This window comes from Micropterus salmoides, unplaced genomic scaffold (genome assembly GCF_014851395.1).
Source record: "Micropterus salmoides isolate LMB-PRFRI ecotype aquatic unplaced genomic scaffold, ASM1485139v1 Ms_hic_scaffold_8, whole genome shotgun sequence".
In the NCBI taxonomy this organism is placed as follows: Eukaryota; Metazoa; Chordata; class Actinopteri; order Centrarchiformes; family Centrarchidae; genus Micropterus; species Micropterus salmoides.
Window position 1 is genome coordinate 29,851,123 of NW_024044570.1, and position 7,883 is coordinate 29,859,005.

Genomic DNA, 7,883 nt, shown 5'->3' on the forward strand with positions numbered 1-7,883 from the left:
GCCCTGGGGGAGTCCAGTGTTTAAAACCAGCTTGCTGGAGTTAAAACCTTTTAAAAACACCTGTTGTGGTTGGTCTTGTAAAAAACTCTTTATCCATAAAATCAGTGTCGGGTGGACCTGGAGGTCAGAGAGGCAGTGCAGCAGATTGTTTGTGTTTACAGTATTAAAAGCAGAAATAAAATCCATGAATAAAATTCTGGTGTGTGGGTGTGCCAAGTCCAGTTGTTTAGTGACAGTGTCTAAAAGTGTGAGACATGCATCCTCTACACCACGTTTTGCCTTATAGGCAAACTGAAGCAGATCTAGTTTGTTGGACAGCATGTTCGACAGATGGTTGCATACAACCCTCTCCATACATTTACACAGCACTGATGTCAAGGCTACTGGTCGGTAGTGTTTCAGGTCTTTAGCAGGTGTCTTTTTGGGAAGTGGGATTATGATGGATTCCTTCCACTGGTTGGGAACACAGGCAGAGTCCAGGAGGTGCTGGAACAGCTTTGTGAGGACTCCACTGTTGGTGAGCACCACGTGCTCACCAACAGTGATGGCTTGGAGGGAGGAGCTGGGGGTTGGGGAGGTCTAGGTGATTGGAGTATAGTTGTAGTAGTTGTTGTAACTTTGCTGTACATGCTCATATCCTTACCAAATTTCACACATTTGATAAGGGTCACGTCCTGAACACATCTACAGGTCAAAATTTGCTCAAACTCATAGGGCCATCTGCTGGCATCAGGAAGTGTCCCTTCAACGATGCAGCCCCCGCATGCCGAATCACCAAGATGCACAAAACTTTTGTGGTACATGTATCATCCCAAGATGCACAAAAAAGCCTCCTGGAGCCATACCTGAAATCAGACAGGATGTCAGCCATTTTGATTTGAATGTGCATTTTCAGCCGATTAAAGGCCTTTTACTACTCCTAGGGAATTAATCACATCGACAGAATTTGCTCAACCTCATAGCGCCGCCCACTGGTAACAGAAAGTAAGCCCTTCGACAATAAATAATTTGATTTATATGGCATTTTCACAGTGTAGTCCACAATTCACCTACTGCGGTCGCGTCACGTCCCAATGAGCGTCACAGCGCAAGGGCCCGTCCAACGCTGCTTGCAGCTTTAACTTTTTTTTTTTTCCAGCCGGTGGCATCAAGAAATGAAGGTTATATTTTCGGATATGCATTTAAAGGGATCTGTTAGGGTTTGGTTTGCGGGTGGACCCAGGCGCGGACACAGAACATAACAGTTGGGGGATTTAAAACAAAAGTATTTTATGACAATAGGTTGGTACAATGGTTTTTAGAGTGAAGCACAGTCCAGGTGGCATCTTGCAGTAAACACTGGCTCCACAAGGAAGTGGAGCATACACACAGGGATCCTGGTGCACAGGAGAAAAATCTGCAGCAAAAAGGTAACTTGAAGAAAGTAGTTTGGATACGAGTCACAGTACCACAAGAGAGATGGCACAATCTAGCAATAAATCGTTGGAGCTTTTATCCAGTAACTGATTAGAGTCAGGTGTGTTGCTCTGCCAGGTGCCCATGATTAGAGGCTGTGCCCACAACACACACATATACACAAGGGGCCTTTATCATTTCCCAAATTTGTGCCTCCTTGATCCTTGCACCTCGAAGTACATTTTAGGAAATGAGATGTCCTTCAAGATGGCGCTCTGAGATCGATTTCCAGGTCACAGGCTCGAGGATCGAGGAGATGAGAAGGCACAAATTTGGGAAAGAGAAAGGCCCAAGGAGAGGAGAAAACAAGGAAAATACACAGAACTGCCTGGAGTCACAGCCAGAGCCGTGACAGGATCATGACAGGAAATTCAGATGGTTGGGAAAAGTCCAAATTTATAAGGAAAATACAGTTCTTTGGTCTTTTAAATTTTTATTTGTTCAAGTTATATTCTACCTTTTGTTATTGGTAAATCTAAAAAATACTTGATCTTAGCTAAAATGTTATTGAATGTTATTCTCTTGCAAATAAAAAAAAAATAATTGATGGTTTATTTGCATTTGAAGTACACTGTGTTGTGCCATGTTTACATTCATAGTCATAAAATTATATTTTGGACTGAAAATAGAAAGAAAACATGTATGTAGAAATGTATTTCTGTAACACAGATTTAGCTGGAAGAGTAGGTTATTTTATTTGTTTTCTCGGGTAAGAGAACCAACCTAAAATTCCTCTACCTATATACACTCACCTAAAGGATTATTAGGAACACCTGTTCAATTTCTTATTAATGCAGTTATCTAATCAACCAATCACATGGCAGTTGCTTCAATGCATTTAGGGGTGTGATCCTGGTCAAGACAATCTCCTGAACTCCAAACTGAATGTCAGAATGGGAAAGAAAGGTGATTTAAGCAATTTTGAGCGTGGCATGGTTGTTGGTGCCAGACGGGCCGGTCTGAGTATTTCACAATCTGCTCAGTTACTGGGATTTTCACGCACAACCATTTCTAGGGTTTACAAAGAATGGTGTGAAAAGGGAAAAACATCCAGTATGCGGCAGTCCTGTGGGCGAAAATGCCTTGTTGATGCTACACGTCAGAGGAGAATGGGCCGACTGATTCAAGCTGATAGAAGAGCAACTTTTACTGAAATAACCACTCGTTACAACCGAGGTATGCAGCAAAGCATTTGTGAAGCCACAACACGCACAACCTTGAGGCGGATGGGCTACAACAGCAGAAGACCCCCGGGTACCACTCATCTCCACTACAAATAGGAAAAAGAGGCTACAATTTGCAAGAGCTCACCAAAATTGGACAGTTGAAGACTGGAACAATGTTGCCTGGTCTGATGAGTCTCGATTTCTGTTGAGACATTCAGATGGTAGAGTCAGAATTTGGCATAAACAGAGTGAGAACATGGATCCATCATGCCTTGTTACCACTGTGCAGGCTGTGGTGGTGGTGTAATGGTGTGGGGGATGTTTTCTTGGCACACTTTAGGCCCCTTAGTGCCAATTGGGCATCGTTTAAATGCCACGGCCTACCTGAGCATTGTTTCTGACCATGTCCATCCCTTTATGGCCACCATGTACCCATCCTCTGATGGCTACTTCCAGCAGGATAATGCACCATGTCACAAAGCTCGAATCATTTCAAATTGGTTTCTTGAACATGACAATGAGTTCACTGTACTAAAATGGCCCCCACAGTCACCAGATCTCAACCCAATAGAGCATCTTTGGGATGTGGTGGAACGGGAGCTTCATGCCCTGGTTGTGCATCCCACAAATCTCCATCAACTGCAAGATGCTATCCTTCAATATGGGCCAATATTTCTAAAGAATGCTTTCAGCACCTTGTTGAATCAATGCCACGTAGAATTAAGGCAGTTCTGAAGGCGAAAGGGGGTCAAACACAGTATTAATATGGTGTTCCTAATAATCCTTTAGGTGTGTGTGTGTGTGTGTGTGTGTGTGTGTATGTGTGTATGTATGTATGTATGTATGTATGTACGTATGTATGTGTGTATATATATATATATAATATGTGTGTATGTATAGGGAGAGGGAGACCTTTATATCTGGTTATGTGGGAACAGGATCTTTCAAGTAAGAGAAATACATATCAATTTAATTTCCAAACTGACCTTTTTACCACTTTCTCACTGAGGACATACTCACTACATCATTGCATATTTAAGCAAATACATAACTAGTAAAACACATTTTCTTTTCTCAATACGGGGCTATAGCTGACATAAGCAACGAAACGTTGCTCATATCATACACTTGCGATTTCTTCCTCCAATAGTCTGTCAGTATCAAATTGCACTGATGTGATATGATATTGGGAGCCAATGTCTCTCTCTAGATGGCTGCTTTTCCAATAAAAAAAGATGTGCAGAGTGGTTTTCTGTGGCTCAAAGCATATGGGCCTGCCAACAGAGGATGACAGTGCGAGAGCAAGAAATTATTTTATATGCCGGGAGAAAAAGAGAATAGCCAGACAGACAAAATGAAGAGAGTAGGAGAGTTGCCAAGATTAAGAAAGAGAGACATTAAGAGTGGAATAGGAGGAGAGAGAGAAGGGAAAGGAAAGCAAGACATATTGAAAATGACAGATGAATGGGAAGAGAAAAGAGAGACTGGTAATTATCAACAGAAGGACAAACTGGGCCTGTACTAAGAAAAAGATTTTAAATAGACTCTGAAAGATATAACGATATAAAAGAGAGGACAGATAATTAGACAAATATAGAAAGCGATAAAAAGAGAAAGGAAAATCTGTAAACTTGTGGAGAAACTAAATACTGTATGAGAAAGCACTGTAAAGAAGTCTAATAGGATGAAGGACAGGTAAAGGTAAAAAAAGAGGCAAAAAAGGGGCAAGGCAGCAGTGAGGCAGGAAAGAAAGAAAAGAGAGGCTGAGACTGAAAAATGACAAACTTGACATTTACCTTCCATATTCTTCAGTAAACAAGAACAGGAGGGATGAGAGACGGAGAGGGAAAAGGATGAATGAATGTGACTGTTACTGCGTAGCTGTATAAATATTCAACATATGCTGGACCCCAGAATCCATCCACTCCCACCAGAGGGACAGTCTTTACATCTGAGATTCTGATGCGGTCTCCTCTGAAATGTATTAGGCACTTGAAAATTATCTGGATCTGCCCCTGGAAGAAACACACCGGATTTCTCTTTGCATGGACCAATAATGAGCTGGAACTCTTACTGATTGTATCATGGGAGTTGAAAGCGACTGTGGTGGCGGAAAACAGACTGGAAGTCGTCGCAAAGTAAACGGCGACATGCTGAGTACAAGTGTAGGCTGTAAGTGTTATTTGCACGCTACAAAATATTTTAATAAAACTACCTAAACTAAAACTCTGTTTGTAGCAATGTGTTTCTGCTTTGCAACGCTTACTAAACGTAGATAACGTCTGCGTTATCGTTTCTAAAGTCCTCTGTTTTTGCCCGTCTGCACTAAAACACCACCTGGAACTTTAAAACGGAAAACGGGATTGGCAGCGTTTTCAGACTTTTCTGTTTTAGGTCATCATTTTCGCGATTTTAGTCTGGACAGGAGGTGCAAATGTAGAAAAAGGTCTCCATTTTAAAACCAAAACGCAAAAGTGTGGATGGGGCCTAAGGCCACACTATTTCCTGCTTTAAACAATGGCATAGGAGGTAAATTGTAAGGTGCAGAATTATTGAATATGGATGTAATTTTAGGGATACTGGGCTGGTTTTATTTGCTCCTTTCTGTCATTCCAATTTGACCAAACACTGTGGCTGGTACCAAAAATATGACCTTACCAATCATTTATAATCCACATAATATATTCAGGAACAGATTAAATATGGATGTACTTGACTTGCGTGTGGCTGCATGTCTGTATATGTCTTTACATCCTTCAGTGTTTTTTGTATGTGTATGGGCATTTGTGTAACTCTGTAGGTGTGTCTCACTGGCTGGCTGTGTGTGTGTACATGTGTATCTGTGTGTGTGTGTGTGTTAATGTGTTGTTTACTCTCCTAGGAGAGGTGACTAGTCACTGATTCAGCAGAAATGCCCAGCGTGGGATGAACTCTCTCAGCGGTCATACAGAAACACACACACACACAGAAAGAGGCAGAAAAATCCCACAGTCCCACCCTCTCCTCAAACTATGCACATGCGCGCGCACACACACACACACACACACACACACACACACACGACCGCCACACTTTCTCAGAATGTGAAAGCCAACAAAAACTACATCTCTACATATTTTTCTCCTAAAGCCTTTCACACTTCTCTGTATTTTTATCCTCACCTCACTCCCTTCGATCCTCAATTCTTTGCTCTCTCTCTGTCAGTAACATCTCTCCCTGCACTAAACCAAAAAACCAGACTGGCCGGAGGCTGACATGAATCTCCTACTGTGAACAGTGTGAAGGCATATTTATCTTTCTCCCTGAATGTTTGTTTTCTGTGTTTTTCCACATATAGTGTAGAGTCCATTCATCTAAATGTGTAAGTGTGCTGCACTCAAAGACTGTTTTTACTGTGACTGGTTTAGCAAAACCAATTACACACATTTGTGAAGCTTTTATCTTGTAACACTGCATATTCAACACTAGTAGTGTGTGAAGATGCTACTAGACGCATCTGTATTTATTCAACAATTTTTAAGACTTTGCTTTTTAAAGATATATTGAAGAATACAACTTAGAAGCTTTGTCAACATAAACAAAGACTGTGAAAAAAATATTAAATCTGCTGTGCATGTTAAAAATGGTCATATTCTGACTCTATTCAGATTGTTGCCAGGATGGGACTCAAGTGAAGAAACATCAAATAAAAATGTAATTTACTAAAGATGTCCATTTCAACAAACATAGACCATGTTATTTGTTGAATGACTGAGACGAACACAGTTTTGGCAAGTAGGCTTACAGACAGTAAACAGCATTCAAATATATTTAGCATTAGCATGCTAACTAAAAATCAAAAGATGTTTTGAGCACATTACTGTGACACGAGTTTACATTAATTCACTGCACCCTTTGTGTGATGTTATAGAGAGAAATAGCTAGCAGGCAGGCTTTGACCGGTGTTGTCAGTTAGCTAGCCTTCACTTCAATCCAAGGGAGCGGGGTGTGTTTCCAGAGCATGAAAGGCAACATCCTTATTTGGAAGGTTCTGGCTCCAAAGGAAAAGATGGAGACCCCCATAAGCAGCAACTCTGGGCTTCAGCTAACTCTTTTGTATTGTTGTATGTGAATAGGAGCAATTAAATCGGTTAACAGTAAACAGTATTAAACAGTATTTATTCGTAATGTGATTTGTGGTTTGGTTAAATGTTGCCATTTCCTGCCTCAATCAAACAGAGCATCTTGTCTTCTTTCCTACCCTAAGTACTTGCCTGAGCATTATTGACTTGGGCATTACATCACATTACATAGCAGTTCAAGATGTTTTGTGAGTGGTCTCAAACAAATCAAACAATTGTCCAAATGCACAAATGTGAGAAGTCTGAGTAATACCATAGACTCTCAGCCTCTCTCCTAAGTCACTGCACACCCACATCCAAGTCGGACCCCTCCACCTGGAAATTATTGCTGTTACTACCTGGTGAGTTCGGGCTCATTTTGACTTTATGCACTCTGATGTGGTTCATTTTTTCCAGATTATTATTCATTTCACCATTCTTTTTGTTAATATATCTTTTTAGTCTCTGCAGGCCTGCAGTTTTTCTGTCCATAAGCAACTGACGAGTGTGAGCATCTGCTGCTGAAACACAAAGGCTTTAGGCCAGAAAATACACACTGTTCAGGCCCAAGGCTGCACCTGTTCTCCTCAGTACAGATTAAAAGGTAAAATGTCCCTTCACTTCTCAGCTGCAAGCTTTTTGTTGCCAATTTTGTTTCTCAGAATATTTTCTCCCCCATCTCTGTTTCCTTGTGCCTCCCCGTCTCTTTCTATCTCTTGTTTTTGTTTCGCCCCCGCTTTTCTCTTTTGTCTCACCTCCACAGGTGGCCGAACAGCTGGGCAGAGAAGCAAGCTACTCTGATCCAGACAAGCACCTGGACAAGTTGAGACAAACCACAGCAACAGCAAGAACAATAGAGAGACAAAGGGTGACAACTGCTGTACAGTTGTGGAGTAAAAATGCTATTTTCAGAAATTTTATTAAACAACAACAATAGCAATGCCAGTAACAGTATGCTGTTAGTGTTTATTGTAATCAGTCATCAGCAGCTGCTAAGAAGTTAAGATGCTCCATATCTTCACTTTGGGTAATTAGGTTCTCCTCTCTCTGCAGCCGAAGCCAGTGGCTGCTGCTCTTACTGGCATCAGATGATGGCACCTGATGGATGTATTTTTCTTTTGGACAAATAAATCTCTTTAGGACACTCCTCCTTAACTCTCCT